General features: G+C 41.5%; 1 long non-coding RNA gene across 2 annotated transcripts in view; it reads right to left on the reverse strand.

Annotated features, from left to right (window-relative positions):
• Window positions 1-26589, reverse strand: part of LOC115066910 — a 36330-nt gene that overhangs the window by 4483 nt on the left and 5258 nt on the right. Inside the window, exon 3 of one of the 2 annotated variants that reach the window (XR_003846354.1) lies at window positions 26304-26391. The exons of the other annotated variant lie outside the window; for it this stretch is intronic. This is a non-coding gene — a long non-coding RNA (uncharacterized LOC115066910). Of the gene's footprint in view, window positions 1-26303; window positions 26392-26589 lie in introns of those variants that run through there. 2 annotated transcript variants of the gene reach the window in all.

The raw sequence follows: 26589 nt of genomic DNA on the forward strand, positions 1-26589 counted from the left end.
CACACACACACACACACAAATACAAGCATCCAGCTGAAAACTCTAAACATTTTTCTCACAAAGTAACAAGATGTGAAATCAACATCCAAAAAATTATAAATATATATATATATATATATAGCTTTTCTATGACACTCATGATGAGAAAGAAATTAAGAAAACAATGCCTTCCCAATAGTCTAAAAAAAATGGGAAAATCTTGGGCATAATCTAATGAAGAAGGTGAAAGATATCCACAAAGAGCTCTATAAAACTGTGAAGGAGTTGAAGACTCTACGAAATGAAAAGGCCTCCCACGTTCATGGATGGGCAGAATTAATATTGTGAAAATAGCTCTATTATCAAAAGTTATCTGTGGCTTCAATGCAATCCCCATGAAAATTCCAGTGACTGAGTCATGTCCCCCAGAGGCTCGCGTATTTGAACCCTGGTGGCACTGTTTGGGGAGGTGAAACTTACAGGTTGGAGAACCTTGCTGGAGGAAGTATATCACTGGGGTCAGGTTTGTGTGTTTGTGGCCTCCCCGACTTAGTTTGCTTTCTCTACTTTCTGTACGTGGATGGAAATGTGATCTCTCAGTTTACTTCTCTGCCACCTGCTGCCATGACTCCCCTGACATTATGGACCATCTCTCTGGAACCATAGCCCAAATAAATTCTTCCTTCTATAAGTTTCTTTGGTCATGATATTTTAATCATGGCAACAAAAAGTAGCTAATACAACATTCTTCAGAGAACTAGAAAAATGTGGAAGCATAAAAGACTCTAAAAATAGACAAAGTAATCTTGAGCAAAAGGAGCTGTGCTGGGCATAGTCCAATAACTGATTACAAATTATATTACAGAGTTATAGTAGCAAAAAGCATGCTACTGACACTAAAACAGACACCTCTATAAATGGAACAGAATGGAGGCCCAGAAAAGCTCACAGAACTATGACCACCTTATTTTCAACAAAGGAACAGAAACAAATGCATTCTTTTCAAGAAACGGTGATGGGAAAACTAGATTTCCACATGTAGAAGAAAGGAACTAGATCCCTGTTGTTCACTTCATGCAAAAATCAATTCAGAATGGATGGAAGTTTTTAGTATCAGATCTGAAGCTTTATAACTGCTTGAGGAAAACACTTAAAACTTCTGACAAGGACTCTGATTGTTCAGGAAATAACAAGAATTGGCAAATAAAATGCATGGAATTAAAAGGCTTCTGCAGAATAAAGGAAACAATCCCCACAATGAATTGACAGATAACAGAATGGGACAAAATCTTTGCCAGCTATTCATTTGACAAAAGATTAATATATGAAGAACTCAAAAAAATACTAAAGTACAAACACGCCAATCAATAAGCAAGCAAGTGAAGAGAGCACAGTTTTTTAATTGAATGTTTGCAAATTTTGTACACTATATGTTTATCATGTTTAGAACCTTCCTTTATAAGCACCCCTCTTATAAACCCCCACCAGATTTTCTGTACTCTGTCATATATACTAGGGTCTATCAAGCCAAGTTTGTGTCTGCAAATGTCCTTCAGTGTGGCTCCTTCCACTGAAGCCTGGTTAGCTTATTTAGGTTCATGGTTTCAGAGAACTCAGTCCATCAACATGAGGAGGACTCAGCAAAGCCACTCCCATCATAGCAGCCAAGAAGCACAGGAAAAAGAATGCCTCTAGTGATGGGCTTTTCTTCCCCCATTTATTATATAGCCTAGTCCTCAACCTATGGATGGTGTTACCCACATTCAGGATATGTATTCCTTCCCTAGTTTATCCTCCCTGGAAGATCTCTCACAGCCACACCCAGTAATGAGCTTGATTAATCTCTTAGGCACTTCTCAGTGCTCCCAAATTTACAATCAAGATGAGCTGTCACCAAGATTATACCGATTTCATAATAATAAGTCACTTTGAAAATGACATCTGATTTCTTTTTTTCCAGTTTTATTAAGCATGTGGAAGCAGGAGGACCAGACGTTCAAGGTTTGAGCATAGCCTTGGATACCTGATAGACAGTCTCATGATCAAGGCCTGTGGGGCAAACACTCCTGGAGGAAGGAGAATGGGTAGAAAGGTGGGGGAATGAGGACAGGGAGGTGGTGTAGGGAGAGAAAGAGTGGAGTCTTAGGATATCTTGAAAACTGGGTTTGAGTGTTTAAAAACAATTGTTGACAGATGTTTGACAAATCTGCTGGAACGCTTGAAAACAAAATTATCAATTAATAAGCAAATGAAGGATTAAGGCAAAGATGGACACCAAGATGAAAACACTACACAACGTGAAATACAGTCACCAAGGGGCTGGAGAGATGGCTCAGCAGTTCAGAACACTGTCTGTTCTTGCAGAACACTGGGGTTCAAATCCCAGCACCCACATGGCAGCTAACAATGGTCCACAACTCCAGTTCCAGGGGATCTGACAGCCTCTTCTGTCCTCCGCGGACACGATACAGGTGCACTTACCTATATGCAGGCAATACACACATACACATAAAATAAAAATAATAAACATTTTTTTTAAAAAGAAAAAAATACAGTCACCGAACACTACCTTTGCCTGTAGCGAACAATTTATGTGGAAAGATCCACCCCCACTTCCCTACCCACTCAACTTTGTGTCCTCATTTTTTTAAATCTGAGTCCAGTTGGTGCTTCCATACACTCCTGGCTGTGAGGCCATTCACACAGTCAGCCTACCAGGGCTCACATCCCTAAAGGAAACTGATGTTCCCTCTCCCAGCATCTATCAATTGCTCCTCATCTAGGCATACTGGTTATAAAAACCACAATAAATACCCACACAGCTAAAAGACCACCTAGAGTCTAATGCAGTCACTTCTAGGGAGACCCAAGGTGGATGGAAAAAGTGGGGCCGGGGAGGGTGCTGCTGTTTTCTTGTCGGTATTTTTAAAAATATTTTTGAGAGTTTTTTTGTTTTTAATGGTGTGAATGTGTATGTCTGGGTATGGGTTTGGAAATGCCCAAAGAGGCCAGAAGAGGGTACCAAATCGCTGCAGTTGGAGTTACAGGCAGTTGTCAGCCATCTGTTGTGGATGTAGAATCAAACTCAGATCTTTTGCAAGAGCAGTACATGAGTTTGATTACATCATACGTGACTATTGTCTTTGCGTCGTTTCCATCCCTCCTAGTCCTCCTCCAACTCCTCCCATGCCTCCCACTCCCTCTCAGTTTCTCGTCCTCTTCTATGAATATTGTTACACATACATGTATATGTATATAATGCACTGAGTCCATTCACTGTTGCTCCTGTGTATCTGGGTTCAGGGCCGCTTACTTGAAATTAGATAACCTTCAGAGAGTTCGTCCCTGGAGAAAACTGATTCTCCCTCCCTCGGCATCACTGATGGCCTGTAGCTCTTCATCTTGTGGTGTCTGAGACCACATGACATTTCCCTCATCTACCTGGATATGTCAGCTGGTTTTGTAACTATATGCAGATCTACCGTACTGTGGAGATTTCATGGCATAGCTTTCCTATCACATCTAGAATGCCTTAAGAAGCAGCAGGTGTCTTGTCCCTCTGGATCTTATTCTTTCTGCTCCTTCTTCCACAATGTAACCACAAGGAAACAGTCTTCCAGAGAGCCGGTCAGTTACATATGAACTCGCAACAATGGTGATAACATTCGTAAGTCCCATATAAGCTCAAACCAGAAAAATATCCCAGCATAGATGTGGGGAAGTGGGTAAGAAACCCCAACTCAACCTAAGGAACTTTTGGCAACCGATGGTTGCTGAGAGGGGGACAAACAGTCTCTTTCAAGCATGGACTCTTGGTAGGTTAACCAGGCTCCAGTGGATGGACTCACTGAAGGACATTTGGGGACACAAATTAGACTCCATAAGCCTTAATTTATATGTACATATAGACAATAGAGTACATTAAATTGGGCGGGGGGCAATAAAGGGAGGTGTGGATAGAGGAAAGGGTCTAAATACCATCAAATTATATTGTATGAAAATTGAAAATATTCATTTAAAAATAATTAACAAATAAATCAACAACAATAACAAAAACTTCCAGCCCTGTAAAAAAAAAAAAAAGTTGGGTTTGTTTTACTGCTATTTTAATGGTTTAAAGCAAAAGGCAGAGAGACCTCTCCTTTATAGTTCTGCCCCATAATGCAGCCTCCCCACTAGGGTCATGGTGACCCAGGGGCCTACATTTGTTATAACTGACAATCATATATCCAATGCAGAATCATACAGAATATGTTCAGCACCCCAAAAATCTGGTTGCACAACTTTTCATTGAACATTTAGTTTTATTTTAACAAGAGGGAATAGGTTTCTACTCCTAAGGTCTGATATTGGAGACAAGCAAGTCCAGAAGACACCTGAGAACCACCACTGCATGTCCTGGGTATAGAGACCACTAGGATCATGAGTATGTTCAGGAATAAATTATTTTACATTCAAGGCTCAAACAAGAGAATTTTCTAAGTCTGTCTTGAAAGAAATTAGAGGAAGGGGTAATGATGCACTTGTTACTTCTAAGAGTATACAAGGCTCACAAGATAAACAGCACACAAGAACTAAGGATCCCTGGACTAGCCCCAGAACAGATGCTACTCCGTCGCCAAAAGCTCTGAAAGAAGACCAAAGAGGTCATTAAAATGTGAGTCATCAAATGATGGTTAAAACAAATATAGGATTTCCCACACAGACGCTCTTTGTAGAACAGAGCGTACACTTAGAAGCAGACCTGTCCATTGCTAAAGCCTGATCTCATTTCTTCATACTGGCTTGGTATGTGTTGTTTAAACAAAAAGTGGCATTAGGGTTTGGGTGATTCAAGGAAAACTGCCCACTGGAAGTAAAACTGATACTGGTGCTCCAAGGTCCTGCAGAGGCACAGTAAGAAAAGGGGGGTGTCTACTTCTACCAAGACTCCTTCAGTGTGTGTCAGCCAGTGGCGAAGATGTAAACTCAGAGCAGCCCTCTACCACACCCTGATCATTATCCAGAAAAATTCCCAAGTGCCAGGTGTTATGTACTAACTTTCCCGTTTCATAACCACCAGCTCTCAACAATTCCTGTTAACTAGAGAGACGATATTCAATCCTGTGCGGAGTTTTTCTCTCAATGTCTTTGTTTACAACCAGCAGTGTAGCCTTGTAAAAATAATTTTTCTCCTTCCCATTATTTTAATGATAAAGGTTATCATCATCTTGTGAAAAAGAAAAATTCTACACCAAAATTGAGAAAAATGAGCCTAACTTGTTCCTGTTGAGGGGAAATAATGTGAAGAGTGTTGTTTTCCCTCTTTCTGATCTTCCAAGCGCGTGAAGGCTGGAAAATGGAATCACTTAAATAACAACTCAGACTGTTTCCCCTCACAGAACGATAATACTGGGAACATTTTTGTGACTCCAAGGAAGCAAATGTTTCTAATTAGTGAACAAGATCAGCTGGGGTAACTATTCCGGATAGACAAGCAAAGCCGCAAAATTGCCCGAATTCTGTTTGTGAAGGTTGCCATCTACTGGGCAACTTGAAGTACTACATAAGGCTTCAAGGGACGAGCATGGTGGGATAAAGAAAGCAGTTAAGTCTCTGAGCCCAGGAGATTTACAGTCCAGCAGAATGCAAGAAGGGACATGGTGGATGGTGCCCACCTGACAGTCAGGGTGTGTCCCTGGGTGCCAGAGGCCTCAGACTGGAAGCCTTATGTTTAAGAGGTCTACCTGGACCTACGGGGCTCCCTAGGGCTTTAGCCAAGGAGCTGAGGCGAATATGTGAAATGGAAGTTGGTTGAGCACAGGGGTGAGAGGAGTCAAAGTAACGGCAGGGCCCAGGCAGCAGGCAGCACAGGTAGGTCATCGAGGACCATGTGCCCTGGAGGCTGTAGGAAATGAGATTAGATTCATTGGGTCTTGAGAGGCTAAATTGGGACATTTTCCCAAAAGCTCAAAGAAATCTTTGAAGGCTCCTCAAGGCCTGACTGCACAAAAGCTCAGCAATCAAGAACCAATGAACAGGTAAAGAGAGCCCAATTAGAAATCTCTAGACAAAGCTGGGTGCAATGACTCACATCTGTGACCCCAGCATTCAGGAGGCTGAAGCAGGAAGATTGAACTTAAATGCAAGGCCACTCTGGGTTACATAGTGAGAACCTGTCTTTAAAAAGAAGGAAGAGAAAAGAAAAAAGAAAAGAAATCCCTGTACAGATGGCAAATCTCTCAGCTCTTTGGAAACTGTCTTTAAAAAAAAAGGCAGACTAAAGACTGACATAAGGATTTGACAGCTAAAACAGTCACCCTAACACATGCCCTAGCCATCACTCTACTGAGCAGGAAGAGCTACAGCAGCTGTGGTTCCCTTAAGATTTGTTGATGCCCAGCCCAGCCCCCTGCCCCAAGACAAGATAGCAAGCTTTTGCCTACGTGGGCCTTTCTCTGCCCCACAGAACAGTCCCACAATTCTTCCTCATTCACCTGTTTTAAATACATTCAATCCACCCCACCCCATACTACTGGCATTCACATTAAGACAGATTGGGTTCCTGGTACTAGCAGAGTAGAGAGACAGTAATTAAATACACATAGGCAGTAACAAGGACACACCTTCAGAGAGAGCCTGAATAAGGACAGACGAGCTAGCCAGAAGGTGGAAAGAGGTGAGGAAATTCTGAGGGGACAGCATTGACTTGTGGCTGCAGTAATGGGGTTTGTTTGCAAGCCTCAGACCTGGCTCCACCTTGATCAGCCATATTTCTCTGGGAAAGTCACTTCTGTTCTTTGCTCATTTACAAAACAGGGAAGACGGTGGGGCCTGAATGAGAAAATCCATATGACATGCTGAGCACAGTGACCAGCACAAACTGACCCTTTTCTGTAATGACCCTTCCTGTCTGTGTGCCAGGGTGTGGATGGTGAGGGAAGAGGAGGAAGACTTGAACCTGAATTCTGGAGTGCTTAGGCTATTTATGGGCCTGGTGTTGAACTTCCAGATCCCAGATGGGCCAGAGGATCCATTATGACATAGGAGCAAATAAAAACTGAAATGCTTTTAAAATTCTTTTGGCCCTCTTGCTGGAAATTGAACCGTTGGTTTTAGCATCATCTGTGTAAGAAACTGTAACTGATACCTTCAGTCAAGTTCTTGGCCAGGATGGATAAAGGCTCTTCCAGACAGTAACCCAACATACTACTGGAAACATTAACAGCAGACCCCAATTCTATCCAAAGGAATACTAACAATGGATTGACATTGATAAGGAACAGCTGATCCTCCTGGAACAGGGACCTCTGACTGACTAGATTTACCAGAAGGGCAGATATAGGGGGGAATGGATGGGGGTGCTGACAGCACAGTGGACAGTGGCAGGGATAGCAGAGTATGGAGGCTCTAGTGGGAGAGGAAGGCTGTCTACTTGACGAGTTTGTATTCGTGCTCAGATGCCGAGGAGCTCAGAAGGTGGGTGACTGTGACCAGTGATAGTCATGTATATAGAGATTAGAAATGCATGTGAAAACGTCTCAATGTCAAGAGCCCTGAAATGAATTTTTCTGTATGAAACTGTGTGTTTTGACAACGCAGTGGAGATCTTTTTTAAACGTTGGAACCTCATTTAATTTTATGTCTTATAGAGTTTATAATGAGTAAAAGATTATATAAGCGTAATAATTCATCTGTAAACCTAGAAATGTACAGCCAATTTTGAAAGAGATATACCCTAGCTCAGAAAAATGTTATTGAATAGGTTAATGCTGTTGTAATGAAATGCTTCTTTTAATTAAAATAAAAAAAAGAAACTGTAACTGAATTAACAAAACAATCCTTTAGAATACATGTTAGTATACTAGAGACTGTCAATTTTTCACACAGAAGTCTATAGCTAAGACCACGCCTTCACATATAGTGAAAACAGCTGAGGCATGGGCTCACACATGTAGATGACAATGGCCATTCTACCCGGAAGGGACCAGAGATGTGCGGGTCTATCCCTCTTCACAACTGTCAAACTCAACACTCACCCATAACTTGGGGGCTACAGCCTCTTGCTCTTGGTTTCCTCTTCTTACAGCCCATTTAAGAGCTCTCTCCAGCATGAGAGAGCTTTCTCCTGCAGGGTTTTGTTATGTTCAAAGAACCAGTGGGGGCACAGCAAATTATTTACTGAGTTTCTGATGATTCCGCTTATTTGCACAATTAGGGATCATAGGTGAATTTCTGGGTTGACTTCCTAAATAATCATCAATGAATTGCCTATGTCAAATGAAGTCTGAAACATTAAGATGTTTCACCTCTGTGTAGAATGACTTTTAAATGTAAGAAAAACCCATGTACCTCAAGAAAAGATTTCAAGAAATGCACTAGAAATGTATAAAAGTGGATTGATTTCCTGATTGTTTTATATTGTCTATGTCTTTCAAAATGTCTTTGGATTAACATAAATGGGGAAGACTTTCTGCACTGGAGTGCTGCATGTAACAGAACAAAAGCACAGAACCTCTCATGGTTCAGAGGAAATTGATTTCCTTCCGCCCATACTCAAATTTCATCTTTATTCTCAGTATACTTCCTCTAAATTGAAATATTACTTCCTGGAAGGAAGAAAGAGGTTCCTAAGACTGAAAAGCTGAGGAAACTTAAAAGACTTGGGAGCTCAGGATGGTTCAAGACTCATGAGGCCCCTTCCAGAAGTTATAAAAGCAGCAGGCAGTTACTGGGGAAGAGGAGACACCCCACTACCACCACCACCACCTCTACCCTGAGGAGCTGCCTGCAAGTCCATCAGTGAGCCAGTCCATCAGAGAGCAAGTCCATCAGAGAGTTCGGGGCACGTAGCTTTCCTGCATGAACTCCTGCTGGGGTGGGCTTTTCAATGATACAGATGCCATGTTCCAGTTGGCAACTCCAATAAACTCTGGTTCAGCACTGAATGGAATCTCCTTTGGTATGTCATGGGGCCCTATGGTGTTTATTCATGTCTCCTCAGGTCACACAACACTCAGGCACCCAAAAATGTCAGTGTAAATATTTTTATTTTTTAAATTGCACTGCCTGGAAATGTTCAATACACTAAAAAATAAGTTTCCAGGAAATTGTTTGGATCAACTGCCAAATTGATTTAAGGCAAATTCGTCTTCTGAAAAAAAGGGACCTGAAGCTAATTTATCCAACTGTTTGAAAATAGCGATCCAGCTCTGAGCATCAGTACTGGCAGTGAGTGGACAGAAGTCAGGCTTTCTGCTCTTCCTGAACCCAGTGCTTACTGATTTCCTCAATGGTCAATGATTTCCAATAAAATCACTTTCAATAAAGTGCTGAAACTCACAGAGTCCTGAAAAGTAGCTCTCTTTTCCTTTTTCAACATGGAAGGATCCAAAGGATTGGGTTCTCAAAGCAGAATTATGAGATTGGCGCTCTTACCCCAAGTTAGGCCTTACTGAACAGGCAGGGGAAATTTCAAGGAGTCCAGCAGTTTCCTAGATCTTTACTTGCTTTAGCAGGCAATAATTTCTTTAATTAAAAAAAATTTATTTATGTGTATGCATGTATTGCCTGCATGTATGTAAATGCGCCCATGTCATGCAATGTCCACGGGGGTCAAAAGAGGGCGTCTGATCCCCTGGTACTGGAGTTATGGACAGCTCTTAGCTGCCATGTGGGTGCTGGGATTTGAACCCTGGTCTTCTGCAAGAACAGCCAGTGTTCTTAATCACTGAGCCATCTCCCCAGCCCCAAGTAGGCAATATTTAACAGCATCAATCATTTCATAAGAGCAAGCTATTTCTATCAGTAAATACCTTTTTATATTTGTGGTTACATGGCTTGTATGGCTTTTCCCTGAGGGCCACACACCATCAATCCATGGATTCCTCATCTCTCTAACACTGTGAGCGCTCCACAGAGCAGGTACATCCTGTCATGTTAAAAACTGAATAGTGAAGCCACTGGTAGGTTTGCCACGCGGTCTGTCATAAACACATTTACGTGGTGTTTCAGCCTAGTTATCGCTCTCTCTCTCAACAAAAAGGAGACAAAAGATGATAGAAGCTTGGCACTCTCCTTTGCTGTCCAGCCAATAAGAGAAAAATGAAGAATTTGCTTATTTCGTTAAAAACCTTTTTTCTCATTTCAAACAAAAAAATTGTTTCACAAAATCTATAGAGAGATAAGCACAAAAAGAATGCTAAGGTCAGATTGGGAACATAGTTTGGTTTAGAGAGCTTGTCCAGAATGCGTGAGGCCCTGAATCCAACCCCCAGCACTGAAAAACAAATCAACATAAAAGCACAGGATCGGTTTAAGCTCAGTGGTTTAAGAGGACTGACTGCTCTTGCAGAGGACCTGGATTCGATTCCCAGCACTCATATGGTGGCTATGAACCAACCTTAACTCCAGTTCCAGGTGAATCCAAAGCCCTCTTCTGACCTCTGCAGCATTGAATGACGTGGGTGTACTTACGTACATGTAGGCAATACACTCATACACATAAAATAAAAATAATAAACAAAATTTTAAAAATTTTTTAAAAAGTACAGGATCAGTGAAGTGATTACAAGCTCGTGATTCTTGAGACATGTTTGAATTATCAGTTAAAAGGGAGAATTGACTTTTTTTGAATGGCATGATTTTTTTAAAAAATAAAAGCCAGGCGGGCGTGGTGGCACACGCCTTTAATGCCAGCACTCGGGAGACAGAGGCAGGCGGATCTCTCTGAGTTCAACGCCAGCCTGGTCTACATAGTGAGTTCCAGGACAGCTGGGGCTACAGGGAGACGCTGTCTCAAAAAGACCAAAAAATAAATAAAAATAAAATAAAATAAATAAAAACCTACGTGCAAATAGAGGAATATTTAATCAAGAAAATCTACCATGCCTTCATAAGAACAGTAAAACATAGCGAAAAGAAGTACAGCACATCCACCCCAAGTCTGCTGAGTGTAATGGAAACGTTAATCCAGGGTGTTGCAGCTCAAAACACAGGGCTCCCATCTTCTCCAGCGTCAGTCTGGGGCTATGGAGCCTCAAGTAGGCCTGGGCCTCCTGCATTTATTTTCCCAGCGTTTTACGCTATAGAACCTCAGTTCCAGGTAATAACACCTGGGAGGCCTAGGGCTGCTTTCCTGCACCCTCAGCTCATAAGGCAGAAGGAGAGGCAAGAGCATTAGGTCGCCATAACAGGGAGGTTGCATTGGTTGCTTTTACACCACACAGGAGTCATTCAAGGGAAGAGAGGTTGTTTTTCGGCTTGTGTTTTCAGAGCATCATGATGGAAAAGCACAGTCACTGGGATGGTTATGGTCATGGTGGTGGGAGCATGGAGCAGTACCTCCTTATACTTTGGGAGATCAGGAAGCATGGAGCAAGATCAAAAGTGGAGCTGGGCTCTAAAGCTCTAGTGGCCTACATCTCCCAATTAGGCTCTGTGTCCCAAATATTTCATAACCTCCCCAAAGCTGAGGACTAAGTATTCAAATACACAAGCCTGTGGGGGACATTGTACATTGAAACCATGACAGAAGCCATGCCAGGAGAGGCGAGCTGAGATAACAGCTCTCCTACTCAGCACCCTGCTCATCTAGCCAGCTGCCACTCTGAGAGAAGGGGTCCATGTCCCTGCCCAGACTCCCAGTCAGAAGCATGGTGGTGTTCTCCAAGGCGATGAGGTAAGACTAAGAGCAGAAACCTTAGACTCTCTTTGAGGGAATGATTTCATCTGGAGTAGACTATGGGGCTGTTCAAGCCTAAGGGCACTGTTGAACACAGTAGCAAGCCATTCAGAGGAAGCTGGTAGCTTCAAGAAGCAATAAACTAAATTGTAGGCCAGCGAGTAGAAGTTTAACAGAAAGAACTATGGGGAAAGTTGACTAAGAAAAACTCCCTTGGGGGGTCAAAAAAAAAAAAAAACATACCCGCAAAGACTGGCTTCAACAACAGGAACCCTAAGATGGGAGATGACAGGCAGACATGCTCTCTCTAGGAAATAAAGTGTAACAAATTGAATAACAGCTATCAGAAGAGGTAAGTGACAGCAGAAAATCTTTAGCTGAACAACATAAAATAGGAACTTTACAAAGCAGAATAGGGAGAAGAATCTAGAGTCTATCCCAGACAGATTGGCAGGTATGGGGACATGTACCCCACCACCCCAGGAAAGCCACACTTAATAGAGAGCCACAGACACTCAGCACTGTATTCTCATGTATGTTAAAGAGGAAAAAGGGAGGAAGAGAAAAAACGGCTGTATGTGTGGCTATGACAGAGGAAGGAGAAATTACAGGAAGACCTTTTCTTAGCACTCAACTACAGCAAGAGTGGTAAAATCTAGGAGGTATTTCCTCAGGGTCAGGACACAGAGGACCCGAGCCTCCATCTCTAGCGGAAGCAGGACTTGGTAATGTGTAAGAGTCTCCTGCATGATTCTGGTATTGAAATCGTGAAAGAGTCACAGAGAGCCGCTGAGTGAGGCTTGGCACTCTGAGAGGCCAGGAAAGGCGATAGGCGAAAGTGCAGCCCCCAGGACTGAAGGGGTCATGGATATAATCTGAGGCTTTGTACCCTAAGAGGCAAGAAGAGGCTATTGGTGAAGGTGTAGCCTCAGTTTCAGTAGAGACCCCAGCATTTTAGAGATGCCAGGACTGTGGGACGACCACCACAGCAGTAGGTGTAGAATGGAGCTGGCCTGGGTCTGCAAGGTGAGCTGTGTGTGCTGTGGATGGCAGAATCAGAGCAGTGGAGCTGCCAAAACCCTTTGGAGCCCAGAAGATCGTGAGTGAATCCCAGATGTCCAGCCTTGAGCTACTTTGCTGGACTGTGGTTTTGCTTAGGTGTGCCCAATTCTTCCCTTTGAAATAAGACAGTCTTGTTTTGGATTTTACCAAAGCCCACAATTAAGAGATTTTTAAGAGACTGAGGACTTTTAAGTCTTTGAATTTTTTAAGGATTGTGGGCTTTTAAGGTTGTACTGTCTTATCTTGTGATATTAATATATAATAATATATCTTGGGCTCAAGAATTGGAAAGGTTGTGGTTTAATAGTGATCTTTTTGTGTGTCAAGTTGACAAGGGGTCAATTGTGCTGGATAGCTTTAGTGTCAACTTGACACACCTGGGTTGAGGGAGCCTCAATCAGGGAATTGCCTCTATTGGACTGGCCTGTGGCCATGTCTGAGGGGCATCTTCTTGATGAGTGATGTGGGAGGGCCCAGCCCATTGTGGGTGGTGCCACCCCTGGGCAGGTGGGCCTGTGTTGCATAAGAAAGCAAGCTGAGCAGGGGCCAGGGAGCAAGCCAGTAAGCAGTGTTCCTCCATGGCCTGTGCTCCAGCCTCCAGGTTCCTGCCCTGAGTTCCTACCTTGGGCTCCCTGATGAACTGTGACCTGGGAGATGTAAGACAAATAAACCTTTTCCCCCCCACGTTGGTAGTGGTCAGAGTATTTTGTCACAGCCATGCAGAAACAAACTAGGACAGACACCATCTTAAAAACAAAAACAAAGCAACAGAAGGACGCCATTCGAAAAAGATTCCTCCCGAGTAGCATCTCAGGGGCTTAGACCTTCCGTGAAACTCGCTCTTGGAAACCCAGAGCAAGTATCAAGGCCTATGCGCTGAAACCTGGCTAGCAGAGTCACTCTACACTGTGAAGAGTGAAACCTGGTCAGAGCCAGAGACTGCAAGGGAATAAAACAGATTCCAAGTGACGCACCAAACAAAGAACAACTCGGGCAGGTCCTGACCCTTGAGGAGCCTCCCAGGGCTGGGGCCAGCATTTGTAGCAGGACTTCTGAAGGGCTTCCTAGAAGTACAACAAGCATCTTCAGACTACCTGCACAGGACTGCCCACTGATAGGCCCAGCATCTGTGACCTAACATGGCAAAGGATCACCCAGCAGTGTGACAGACACCTGGGAGCCCACAAGAAACATCAAGCAAGTCGAGACTGGACCCAGTGAGCAGACCAGATTGTACTAAAACCTTATCACCCCATCCAGCCTTCTCCCCTTTGCACTTATCCTTCCTTTTTTCAATACCCAAAGTAAATCCAGCAGACCAGCTTTGCCCTGCTCTGTTCTTGTTTTATCTGGCCATCATCACCCTTTTCTTCTTTTCTTCTTTTCTCTATTCTACCTTTCCCATTTTCCTTTTTTAAAATTAAAATATTTAAAGTTAGCATGCGAAGTATTAGATGTCATTGTAGTATTTTCCAACAGATTGTGTTTTAGTGATTCTCACCTTCCTTTCAATGGGCTTTCCAAAGAACATAGACCGGGCTATGTTATGGGGTTTCCATGCCTCAGCCCCTTGAGAACCAGGACTATTTAGGTTATCTGACTACATTTCTTTACCTCTCTCACTTTTGTTCCATCTATAACCCAAACTGCCCATCTCACTCCCATTATCTCTACCATTGCCCTTTCTATTTACTTTGACCCCTTCTGTGCTTCTCTGTCAACCAATCACTAATCAGTAGTCTTGCTTGGTTTTTTCCCTTTCCATTCAAACCCAAAGTAAATGATGTTAGTGAACACAGAACTATCAGTGTTCATTTATTTTCTAAAATTATTGGCATGTAAGGGGTGATTGCTTTTTATATGATTATTACTATATTTTAATAATAGGCCTTTGCTAATCATTGTTTTTGAAGACAATACTCTCAAAAGAACACTGGAGATTTAGCCTGGTGTCCCAAACATCAGTCTAGCAAAGGAAAATAACACAACTCTACTATAATCTAGTCCTTCTTAAATATTATAAACACTTCCCTGAGAGAATAATGATGATTTATTTTTAGAAATTCAACCAAAAATCTAACCCCAGATGTATAAGTCCCAAAGGAAGGGATATGAAAAACCAAGGCAACACAGTCCTCCAAAAATCATTAATCCCACAATAATTCGATGAAATCTCAGATAAAAAATGTAAAAGAAAGATTATAAGTATGTTCAAAGAAATCAAATGTGGACACAAAGTTCTGAATGAAATATAAGAGAACACAAGCCAACAACCAAATGAAATAAGGGTCAACATAAGTTAAGAAAATGGGCTTCAAAAAAGTGAAATGCTGAAAAAGAAAACAATGAAATACCAGAAATGAAAATTTTAATGAGTCAAATAAAAAAGCTCCATGTCAATAGAATAAATAAAAGACAGAACTCTGGGCTTGGAGAGACAAAGTGGAGGGATTGGGACATTTGACAATGACAAAGACAATAAGAAACTATGAACAGAACATCTATGATCTGTAGGTCATAATGAAAAGACCAGACATATAAATCAAAGGCATAGAAGGAGAATTACATTCTAAAGGCATTGAAAACATTTTCAATAAATTCCTCACAGAGAATTCCCCAAATCTAGGAAAGGAGACGGCCATCCCAGTACTGGAGGCATGTGGAACACCAAATAGACAAGACCAGAAAAGAACCACACACACAAACACACATCATATTATAGATAAAATGACAAATATGCAGGACAAGGTGGGTGTGTTGAAAGCAGCAAGAGAAAACTACCTGATGGCGAGGCCATCAGAATAACAATATATTTCTCAACAGGAACTTTAAAAGCAAAAAGGGCTTGAGATGATGATTTTCAAGCTTTAAAAGCCAACCCAGACTAGACTACTCTACCCAGCAAGGCCATCTGCCATAAATGCAGGTAAGAATAAACAATCCCACAATAATAAGCAAATCAGAAATAAGAAAACACCAAACATTCCACAATCAAAAAATTTCAGTAATAACTCTGAATATTAATGATGTCAATTCTTCAATCAAAAGACACAGGCAGGCAGATTATATTAAAAAACAGGACTTATTGATTTAGTACCATGAAGATACACACCTCTCCATCAAAGACAGACAACCGGTGGTGGGGTGAAAGAATGGAAAAAGGATGCGATTAGTAAATGGAACCAGAAAACATGCAGGTGTCACTGTTCTAGTATCTGTCACAATAAACATCGAACCAAAATTAGTCAGCAAGAGATAAAGAAGGTCACTCCATATGGATGAAGGAAACAATCTATCAAGAAGACATTACATTTTTAAACATATACACACTAAACACAGGTGGATTCAGTTTTATAAAACAATTACTACTAGATTTAAAGACATGGACTAATCCCAGTATAATAATAGTGGATGACTTCAATACTCTTCCCAATGGACAGGTCATTCTTCCAAAAATTAACACAGATAAATCTTAGTTAAGTGATGCCATAGATCAAATGGATCTAATAGACATCTATAGAACATTCCATCTAAACATTGCAGAATGTGCATTCTCCTCAGATAGTCCTAAGAGATATGTTTATAGCTATAAGTACCTACATTGAAGAACTCATAGCAACCTCAAATAAATAACAGTAATGTACGTAGGGCCTTGGAAAAACAAGAACAAGCCAAACCCCAAATCACTAAACAGAACTATATAAGGTCAGGACAGAAAGTTATGAAATGGAAGTGGTATAAAAACAATATAAAATGTGGAAATGACTTATGTCACAAATGGATAACTTATCTAAAGTTGTTAATCTTGTGTTTTGAGATCTTTAACAGTATCTCATCTTACTTACAATATGAGCAATCTTACTAGGCATTGGGCTCCTCTTGTAAACTTAACATATAACTTTAATCCCTCAGGATCCTTCCTTGCCCCTGGCCCAGAATAATGTGGGGGGGGTGAAAATATCATTGCTGAAAGCAACAATATTGAAAGCAACAAATTATCCTGTCTGTATTGCGAGCAACAGGTGGGATTAGATTGAAAAACTGTTTGTGGTTGTGTGTGCTGCTCTGGGTCAGGAGGATCAGAAGAGAAAATCCTTCTCTGATAAGACAGAGGTCCTCATTCATTTTCCCATAAATAGAAAGTCCTTTGTTCAGAGGAACAGTTCAAAGAGAGCGCAGAAGAAACGAGTTCTCAGAAGGGATCAGGCTCTTGGTTTTAAAAGGACTCCAGGAGTTAACCTGCCTTTGTTCAGGCACCACCACATGGTGGCCTCACGGTGGTTTCTCTGCCACACTGTGGTGCCCCATGTGAGGAAGAGATCCTTCTACTCTGAACTCACAGGTCAGTTCCTGGAGAGGTCCTGAGGAAAAATGAATTCCAGGACACCCTCAGTTCTGGATGACAGTAGGACACATGACAGCAAGCACAAGGCTTTCTTGAGAGTGTGAGCCAGCCTGGCTGCTATTGCTTTATGCACTTTCTGCCTTCATTGGCTTCTTTGCCAAGTCAGGTCTGCCTTCTTTATCTGCTTTCACTTTCATCCTTCTGCTTTCACACAGGAATTCCCTTTGTCTCCTGAATCTCATGCGCACGCATGACAGTTAATGACATTGCTTAAAGGAACTGGAGTGAATGCATTATCTAAGCAAATTTATGAATGTTTGAAATGTTTTCAGAAATATTGTTCTTGGTACCCCAACTATGGGACACTGGATTCAGAATCTTGGGGAAGAATTGGTGACCGATTATGCTGCAGCTTAAAAATGGTTCATTCAAGTGAAGTATTTAACTCTTTTGAACCAAATTAAATTAGATATTCAGGGTTATCAAGAGAAAAAAGGGGACCTACCAAAAAATACCTTTTTGTAAAAATTTATTTATTATTTAATGCGTATGAATGTATTGTCTGCATGTATGTAAGTGCACCCATGTTGTACAATGCCCATGGAGGTCAGAAGAGGGCATCAGGTTCCTGGAACTGGAGTTATGGATGGTTGTTAGCCCCTATGTTGGTGCTGGGAACTGAATCCAGGTCCTCTGTGAGAGCAGCCAATGTTCTTAACCAATGAGCCATCTCTTCAGCACCCCCCCAATACCTCTTATAGAATCTCATGTACCTCCTCCACTTAATTCTTCTGCCTTCCACCCAGCTCCCTCCCCCCCATGGCAAAAAGACGTAGAAGAGACCAGTGGAGACAAGTAGTGCACTAGACTCCTGGCAGGTTCGGAGGCTGGAGATGTGGGCTCTGATGGGTCTTTATGCCTGTTCTTTGTGCCCTGGGTTCCCAAGGCTTTCTGAAATACAATATCCTTTCCCTCCTCAAGACTCGATTGCTCAGTGTTTCTTGTCTGCTTTTGTTTCTGCCCCGAACTGCCCTAGACACTGGTAAGGTTCAGATAGCCCTGCCCCCTCACCAACAGGGCCTCACAGACCTCACAAGCCCCTGAGAAAAGGGAATTCAGTTGATAAGCACCCTGGTCTTTGAAGTCAAGAGAAGCAGACTTTTCTCCACTGTTTGGCCAACACAGCAGGCTTCCCCTTTGATCTCTAAAGGGGGCAGGTTTTAACAGTCCTGTTCTCCTGCTTTCCCCCACCCAACTTTAAAAAAATGTATATCTTCCCACCTTCTGTGGGAAGCAGAGGCCTCCCCCTATAAAAGACCCTAGCTCATGACCCGGGGCAGACATTTTCCCTGCCCAGAAGGGAATCTGTCCCATGTATTCCTTTGCTAATTCTGATGGAGTTTTATCTGTGTCCTGGTGCTTTCTCCCGATCAACTGGATTCATCCATCTACTACTTTACCTATCAGACACCTCTGCTTTTGAATTCACTTTCCAGTTACAGCAACACCGATAAGTTAAAGAGAGACAACATTCTGATATGGTCTTTTTCCAAGTTGTTTTAGGTATTTTTGTTTCCTATGTTCCATAGTCTCTAGATTATGGATACTTAATCCAAGATTACATAATTCACAATGTGGCTTTTCTAATCCAGGTAGCCTGAATGATGGCCATCTTTAAAAGGGAGATTCGCCCTGAGCATTATCATGCTTACCTCCTATACAATTTGGAAAATGTAATATAGGCTGAAAGATTATAAATTTTTAAAAGAGGGTCAAAAGAACATTTAAGAGGAAATTAACGGTTCAACCCACAAAGGAGCCAAAATCCTCCCTAACTTATGTAATCATTAGAAGTTGACTTACTTCCTTTGTCCATGAAGGCCAATATTTACTCTATGGAAAGTGGGGCACAGAAAAGATGAAATTAACCAGGCAAAATTAAAAATTCATTAAGGTCACAAGGTATTAAAGATTCACTTCAGTAAGAACAAATAAATCGGAATAGGCTCTACGTTCTTTGTGGTCACTAATAAGTAAGAATGAGATTCAGGAATCTCCATCACAACAAAGACTCAATGAAACAATGCGTTGGTTCTTTGAAAGATGAACAAGACTGACAGGCTCTTAGCTAAACTAACAAAAGATAGAAAAGACTGAAATTAATAAAATTGGAGATGAAAGGAGAAACCTTACAATAGCTATCAGAGAAATTAGGAAAATCATTAGGACATATTTTAAAGACTTATATTCCACTAAATTGAAAAATTTAAAAGAAACAGGTGAAGGTCTAGATGATGATGGCTTACCAAAATTAAATCAAGATGAGATAAGCAATTTAAACAAATCTATAATATATAATATGCAATAAGACTGAAGCAGTGATTTAAAAAAAACAGTATCTCAATTTTAAAAATCTAGGTCTACAATGGTACCTAAATTCTGCCAGATCTTTAAAGAATTAACATGAGTGCTTCTCAACTTATCCCATTAAAGTAGAAAAGGAAAGAAAACTACCAAACTCTTTACAAACTCTTTACAAAGCCAGTATTATCCTGCTGTCAAAACCACATAAAGACAAACACACCATAAAAGGAGAAAAACTATGGATCAGTTCTCTCTGATCAACATAGATTCAAAAGTTCCCAATAAAATACTTACAAACCAAATTCAAGAATACATCAAAAAGGTCACTTACTATGATCAAATTGGCTTCATTGCAGAGATGCAGGGGCAGTTGAACACATGCAAATCAATAAATATACCACATAAATGGGCTTAAGGGGGCTGGAGAGATGGCTCAGCAGTTTAGAGCACAGACTGCTCTTGCAGAGGACCTGGGTTCAGTTCCCAGAATCCACATAGCAGTTAATAACCTTCCATAACTCCAGTTCCAGGATCTAATGCCCTCTTCTGACCTCTGTAGGCATCGCACACATGGGTGCATTTACATACATGCAAGCAAATCTCATATACATAAAATAAAGTAAATGAAAATAATAAATGATTAAATAAAAATTAATAAATGCACTCAAGGGCATAAGTCCCCTAGTTATCTCAGTAGATGCAGAAAAAGTTTTAGAAGCCCATCTGCACTTTCCAATCAGCATCATGTAGCCAAATTAAGTTGCCCTGGGGAGAACAGTAGAAATTGCAGTGAAGTGCTGTTCCTCTCTTACACCAATGGGGACCTTGCAGGGCCAGGAGAGGCACAGAGGAGTGCAAGGGTCTGAAGGAACCACGAGGAAAGGACTTACAACCTCTCCTCTGTCACATACTGTAACGACAAAGAACATGGACGCTCTACAGACCAGTGGCTCCCATTCACCCCTCCCCCACTGGGCACCAAGTGGATCCTGAGAGAGCCAAAGGGATTTGAGAACTTGGCCTTTCAACTCAGGGCAGCTGTGCCAGCAATCCATTCCAGAAGTATTCCTTTTATTTCTCATTGTCTATTATTTAATCTTCACCCTGGCATATACATCTCATGATGTTTTGCTTTTGTGTGCATATTGCTCAGTTAGGTTTTATGATTGCTGTATAGATCCTTATCTTTTACCTTGTACAAAAGTCAACTCCAAATGGATGGAGAACCTCAACATAAGACCTGAAACCTTGAATCTGCTAGAGGAAAAAGTAGGGAATATACTTCAGAATATAAGTTTAGGTAAGGATTTCTGAATAGGACTTCACTCAGGAAATAAGGCCAATAATTGACAGTGGGATCTAAGGAAATTATAAAGCTTCTGTACAGCAAAAGAAATGGTCATTTGAGTGATGAGGCATCATACAGAATAGGAGAAAATCTTTGTCAGACATATATCTGACTAGGATCTAGGACTAGTATTTTGAATATATTAAAAAAAAAAACCCAAGAAACTAAAAACCAAGAAAACAACACAATTTCTAAAAATAGGCTATGGAACTGAACAGAGCATTCTCAAAAGAAGAAATAAAAATGGCTAGTAAGGATTTTTTTTTTTTTTTTTTGAGACAGGGTCTCCTGATTTTTTTAGTTTTCAACACCATTATTTGTCAAGGAAATGCAAACTAAAATTACATTGAAACTCCATCTTAGAATGGCTGTCATCAAGAAAACAAATGACAAAAATGCTGACAAGGGATGTGGGGGAGGGGAACTCTGCCCACTGCTTCTGGGAGTATAAACTGATGCAGCGACTATGGAAGTCAGTGTGGAGGTTTCTAAAAATGGTAAAAATAGAACTACCATAGGGCTCAGCTATATCACTCCTGGGCATAGACCCGAAGGACTCCATATCCTACCACAGAGATACTTGTACATCCATGTTCCCTGTGCTCTGTTGACAATAGGTAGGAATGGGAATCAGCCTAGATGTCCATCAGCTGATGAATGGATAGTGAAAATGTGGTGCCTATACAGGAGGAATGCAGACCCAGAACTTCACGTGTTCTATGTCATATGTGGGTACTGGCTTTGAATTTTTAGATTTGTGTATTTAATTGCAATGTGTGTAGAGGTGAAAAAGTTAGAAAGGGCCCATGATAGAGGGGAGGGGAAGAGGCCTTAAGAGGGGAAGCAGGTAGTAGAACACATGGGATGAGAAAGGAGGAGATGGAATGCTGTGGCTTAAAGACTTAAACAGGTATGGAAGATGGGAGGTTGGGGGAGAAGAGTAGGTAGCAGTGAGTTAACCAAAACTAAGGATGCATGAGAACGCCTTAAAGAAAACTACTTCCTTGTAAGCTCATTAAAATATAGAATTTTAAAAAATATTTTATTTATTATATTTATTTTATACGTATGCATGTATTGCCTGCATGTAGGTAAGTGCACCCATGTTGTGCAATGCCCGCGGAGGACAGAAGAGGCTGTTGGATCCCCTGGAACTGGAGTTACGGACAGTTGTTAGCTGCCATGTGGGTGCTGGGATTCGAACCCAGGTCTTCTGCAAGAGCAACCAGTGTTCTTAACTGCTGGGCCATCTCTCCAGCCCAAAATATATAATTTTTTAAACAGGAGTATGAATAGATATTCTCTGAATGAGTGGACAACACCCAGAAGACATGGGTTATTAAATGAAGATCTCAGGGCCAGGTGTGAGATGCTTCCCTACATATTGGTCATTGTGGCCTCAGAAGCCCCCAAAACAGCACAGGCTATTGCTCTTGGTTGCTCACCATAACTATATGGCAAGATCTTAATGCCAAGGAAACACTTTGGTTGTAGCACATAAAGAAGTCAAGCAGGAACTGACCCGAAAACTTTCTCCCTCCTGGCTAGCTTTCATAGTGTCAACAGGTGCTATGCAGGCTGCTGGGGGAAAAAGTCATCAATGGGCTTACCCAGCAGTGGACCCTGCAAGCCACAATGCTGACAAGCAGGATGTGCCCACAGGTACAATAGAGGCATGACTCTTATGAGGATAATCAACTCCTTTCTGATTAGATTTGAGGCCTGCTCCACAGAAGTGAATTCATGTCTGGCACTGTAAACCTGATCAAAACTCATGGCTTGTGAGGTTATAGGCCCTAGTGGGGGAACCTACTACTACTACTGGTTTGCTAAATGGACATGTCAAACTGCCTTCTAATTATGTTTCTATTTGTAGATCAGTGCTGCTCTCAATCTTGGTCAGAAGAGCTTCTTTTTGTGGTGGGTAGCAGACAATGATGAGACTTATAACTGGGCAAAGTGCGAGAATAAGTGCTAACCCTAAATGAGCCATCTATGTCAATTCCACAAGGCTCAGGGAACATTGTTGTGAGGGGGCAGAAAGAATGTAAGAGTTGGAGGATGGGAAGGAAGCTGTGAAATGCTGTCCTGTGGACATGACATGGCTATTGCACTCACAAGTGGCTATTGCACTCACAAACTCCCAGAAGCTCTGGTTACCTGCACAAGACCTGAGCAAGATCAAGCCAGTTGATAATTTTAGCATGGGTGTTGGAAGGGGTCATGAAGCTCCAGCCTTAACTATTGGCAATTGAGGCGTCTGGGGGAGGGTATTCATTTTTCTTCAGAGATGTGGCCACCAGTAGGCTCCCAGTGTTCATGCATGAAGCACTAATTAATGCCATGGGCTGTTAAAATAAGAAGGGGATATGAAGATGGGAGGGGCATATGTCATGGGGTCTGGAGGAGTGGGAAGGGAAGGTTGGGAATGGATATGATCAAGATATGTATATTTGTATAAAATTATCAAATAATTTTTAAAATTAATTTTATAAAAGAAAAAGCTTTTGACAAATCCAAACTCTCTTCATGAAAAAAGCCTTGAAAAGACTAGAAATAAAAGATATCTGAGCAGCCAGGTGTGATGGCACATGCCTTTAATCCCAGCACTCAGGAAGCAGAGGCAGTGGATCTCTGTGAGTTCAAGTCCAGCTGGGTCTACATAGTGAGTTCCAGGCCAATTGAGGCTACAGGAAAAAGACGTGTGTGTGTGTGTGTGTGTGTGTGTGTGTGTGTGTGTGTGTGTGTGTGTTTATGTGAACATAATAAAGGCTGTATATGACAATCTTATAGCTAACCTTATGTTAAATAAGGAAAACTCAAAGCCTTTTCCACTAAAATCGGGAATAAAATCAGGAATAAGACAAGAATGTTCGCTTTCTCCATTGCTTTTCAATATAGCACTTGAAGAAAAAAAAGTGCAGGGACTGAAAAGGGATCTGAATAGGAGGTAAGAAGTCAAAGTATCCGTACTTGCATATGATATAAATCTATGAAGAAGAGACCCCAACAACTCTACCAGAAAACTCTTAAAACTGATAAACACTTTCAGTAAAGTGGCAGGATATAAAATTAACAAACAAAAAATCAGTAGTCTTCCTTCATATTAAAAATAGACATGAAGAAAGAAATCAAAAAGACTATTCCATTCACATTTGCCGCAAGAAACAAACTTCGGGCTGGAGAGCTGGCTCAGTTAAGACATGGCTTCCTGCTCTTGCAAAGGATCCAGATTCAGTTCCCAGCAGCCATGCTGGGCAGCTCACAACCACCTGTTACTCCAGTTTCAGGGGATCCAATACCCCCTTTTGGTCTCCAAGGGCAGTAGCATACATGTGGTGCACATCCAGACAACAAGGCAAGCACATACGTACACATAAAACATATAAATCTGTTTTTTTAAAAACAACATAAAATTCCTTGGAATAAATTTAACCAAGGGAGTGAAAGGTCTCTACAATGAAAAATTGTAAATACCAGAAATAAAAGAAGACGCTAAAAAATGAAAAGAACTCCCAGGCTCACAGATTGGAAGAATTAATATTGTGAAAATGGCTATCCTACCAAAAGCAATCTACAGATTTAATGCACTCCTCTTCAAAAGTCTAATATATTCTTCACAAAACTTTTTTAAAAAATGAAATTCATATGGAAGCACAAAAGACTCTGGATAGTTAAAGCAGTCCTGAGCAAAAAATTAATGCTGGTAGCCTTACCGTGCCTGATTTCAAGTTCTAGAGCCACAGTAACAAAAAGACCAGGGGGCTGCTAGCATAGCTCAGAGGGTAAAACCAGCAACAAAAACATTGCCTGGAATAGACACATAGATCAATGGAACACAATAGAGGATCATAATTTTCAGTCATAAAGAATATGTCATTTGTAGGAAAACGGATGCACCTGCACATAATCTTATTAAGTGAACTAAGCCAGTCTCAGAAAGACAAGAACATTTCATTTGTGGTTCCTAAATTATATACAGATACATAAAATCATGTGTGTGGGGCATGAAGGCACAGTTGAAAAGGGAGCAAAAGGAAGTAATGGGAGGAAGGGGGGAGGAGAGGGTAAGGGCAGCAGGGGATGATGGCTAATCTGTCAAATTACAGGATCCAGAATTACCTAGTAGACATGTAGGGTGTGTCAATGAAGGAGTTTTCAGGCTCATTCACTGAAGTGGGAAGACCCACATTAATTGTGGGTGGCACCATTCCGTGGATGAGGGTCCTGAACTGATTAAAAAGGAGAATGGGCACTGGGCACCAGCATTCACCTCCCTCCACTCCCTGAGTGGATGCAACATGACCAGCTGCTTCAGGCTCCTGCCACCATAATTTCTGTGCCATGATGGATTACACCCTCCAACTCTGAAGCAAAATAAACTCTTCCTTCCTTAAGTTGCTTTTGGGGCTGTAGCTTAGTGGTAGAGCGCTTGCTTAGCATGGCTGAGGTCCTAGGTTCAACACCAGGTACTGCCAAAAAAGTTGCTTTTGTTGTGTATTTTGAAACAGTAACAAAAAAGAAGCTAATACAGTAGAGACTAGGCTCAATGTATAATATTTACTTGTATTACAATGTCCTTATATAACACAATGCGTTGTATAATAAATATACACAAAAAATTTAGAGATTAAAAACTTGAAATAATAAGTAAATAAATGCTGGCCTCAAAGACTACCCACTTTCTTTTTTAAATTTATTTGCTTTTTTTTTTTTTTTTTTTTTTTTTTTTTTTAAAAAAACTCCCTGTAGCCCCAGCTGCCCTGGAACTCACTATGTAGACCAGAGAGATCCAGTTCCGCCTGCCTCTGCCTCCCGAGTGCTGGAATTAAAGGCATGCGCCACCAATTTATTTGCTTTTTCAAAAATTTTATGTGTATATGTGCTATGCCTGCATGTATGTAAGAGCACCCATGTTATGCAGTGCCCATGGAGGACAGAGAGGGCATCTGATCCCCTGGAACTGGAATTACAGATCATTGTTAGCCACCACATGGGTACTGGGATTTGAACCTGGGTCTTCTGCCCGAAAAGCTAGTACTCTTAACTGCTGAGCCGAGTCATCTCTCCGGCCCCAAGACTACCCACTTTCAAAGGGACCAAATTTCACTGAGAGGCTACAAAGCAATTTATGTACCAAAGCCTTGTCAAAAATAATGGAACAATCAGCTGGAAATTGGTTGAGCTTCATAGCTGTGTGAGCTGACGAGAGGCAAGAACTTAACAGAGTATGGAAGTAGGCTAAAGGCATCTCGCCCAAGGATGACCAATGCTACAACTGCTGAGAAGGAACTACGTTTCTACTAAATCACTAAGCAAAGAGAAAATACGTAAGAAGCATCTGGAATCCACAGGAACAAACAAAAAGTGCCAGAAACAGTGGACGAGGGTGGCTAATGTAACAAACGCTGTGGGCAAGGGTTAAACACAACTTTCTCTGCAAACTGGCCCTTTAATGGTCTAGCTCTATCTTTCTGGAGTCCTAATAAAGGGAATAAGAATCAGCACTGGGGGAAAAGAAATAAGCACTGTGAGCAGGTGTACCTCATTTGGCCTCCTTTCCCAGGTCCATAAGCTCATCATATTCATTATTTTTCAGGTTGCTGTGATCAAATACCTGATAAGAAACAACTTAAGGGAGGAAAGGGTTATTTTGGGTCAAGATTTGAGGGTAGGTTCATCAAGGTAAGGAAGGCATGGCAGGGGAGTGGTGCTCCATACGGTGGCAAGATGTGGCTTGCTCTCATCTGGGCAGATCGGGAAGCAGAGAACAGGGAATATTAGTGCTCAGCTCACCTTCTGCTTTTTCCGTTTTTAATTTTGGGTCCC

This window comes from Nannospalax galili, unplaced genomic scaffold (assembly GCF_000622305.1).
Source record: "Nannospalax galili isolate Female #2095 unplaced genomic scaffold, S.galili_v1.0 scaffold663, whole genome shotgun sequence".
Lineage (NCBI taxonomy): Eukaryota > Metazoa > Chordata > Mammalia > Rodentia > Spalacidae > Nannospalax > Nannospalax galili.